Genomic DNA, 1745 nt, shown 5'->3' with positions numbered 1-1745 from the left:
GGGTCACGTGCTCCGCGGGAGGGATGCGGGGGGCGCGGAGAGATAGAGACCCATTGACAACGTGGCCATGGCGACGAGGCGGCGCCTTATAAGGCGCGGCGCTCCATATAAGGAAGCGAATGTAGCGCTCCGGCGAAAGGGGTGCCGCTGCCATTGGCTGGGGCGTGGAAGGAGGGGCGTGGCTCCAGCAGAGAATGGTTTTTAAAAAGGAGAGCGTGTTCCTAGCGTTCCGTGCCCTTTGCCTCAGCTTCCTCTCCGTCTTTCTTTATTTTTATTCATTCATTCTATTATTATTGTTGTTGTTGTTGTTGTTGTTGTTGTTGTTGTTGTTGTTGTTGTTATTAATTACCCAAAGCATTACAAAGTATCACGGGGGTTCTTTCTTATTCATTTATTTATTCATTATTATTATTATTATTATTATTATTATTATTATTATTATTATTTGTTGTTGTTGTTTAGTCGTTTAGTCGTGTCCGACTCTTCGTGACCCCATGGACCAGAGCACACCAGGCCCTCCTGTCTTCCACTGCCTCCCCCAGTTTGGTCAAACCCATGCTGGTAGCTCCGAGAACACTGTCCCACCATCTCGTTCTCTGTCGTCCCCTTCTCCTTGCGCCCTCCATCTTTCCCAACATCAGGGTCTTTTCCAGGGAGTCTTCTCTTCTCATCAGCTTCAGCTTCACAATCTGTCCTTCCAGTGAGCACTCAGGGCTGATTTCCTTCAGAATGGAGAGGTTTGATCTTCTTGCAGTCCATGGGACTCTCAAGTATCTCCTCCAGCACCATAATTCAAAAGCATGAATTCTTCGGCGATCAGCCTTCTTGATGGTCCAGCTCTCACTTCCATACATCACTACTGGGGAAACCATAGGTTTAACTATACAGACCTTTGTTGGCAAGGTGATGTCTCTGCTTTTTAAGATGCTGTCTAGGTTTGTCATGGCTTTTCTCCCAAGAAGCAGGCGTCTTTTAATTTCGTGGCTTATTATTATTATTAATTACCCAAAGCATCGCGGGGGTTGTACTAGATTACCCCCCCCCCCAGGATCCCTTCAAACTCCACAGTATACTATGAGCTTATAACAAAAGTAAGTTGTGTTATAAAAAAACAAGTTACATTTACATCTCACCTTTTCATGCTCCAGGTGGCAGACACAGCTGGGTGGAGGAACCTGAACCCAGGGCTCCCAGATCCTGGTATAACAACTCTAACCACTACACCACACTGTCTCTTTCCTTCGTCCCCCCCCCTCACTTTCCTGCTCTTTCTTTCTTCCTCCATGCCTGATTTCCACTGTTTCGTCCGCCTTTTCTCTCTCGGCACTCGAGGTGCATATTTATGGACCTGCCTAAGTGTACGTTGCTTTTAAACTCGTTTTCATATTGTGGTTTAATTGCTGCAATCCACCTGAGGATCTGTAGGGTGAACGGCAGGCAGAGCAGGCCCAATATATCTCGGCAGCTGAGGCAAATGCCAAAAAACGAGGCCTCCCCCAGCAGGGAAGAAGCGGGGAGTGAAGATCTACATCGGGAACAAGTGGGGGGGGGATATAAAGAACTACATAGGATGCATGGCTTAGAGGCCAAATCTGCTGCCCCTGTGGGTCTTGCCACCTGAGGCAAGCCATGGACAGGCCGGCCCTGAGAGTGGGCAATACGTCATGGTAAATTATTATTAATTATAAGATTTTCTCTTTCTGTCTTTGTCTTTTTTACCCTGCCTGTTCTTTCTTTTCATTTCA

The sequence above is a fragment of the Podarcis muralis genome, chromosome 16 (genome assembly GCF_964188315.1).
Source record: "Podarcis muralis chromosome 16, rPodMur119.hap1.1, whole genome shotgun sequence".
NCBI classification, from domain to species: domain Eukaryota; kingdom Metazoa; phylum Chordata; class Lepidosauria; order Squamata; family Lacertidae; genus Podarcis; species Podarcis muralis.
The sequence above is the reverse complement of the archived record's forward strand: the minus strand, read 5'-3'. Positions refer to the sequence as shown.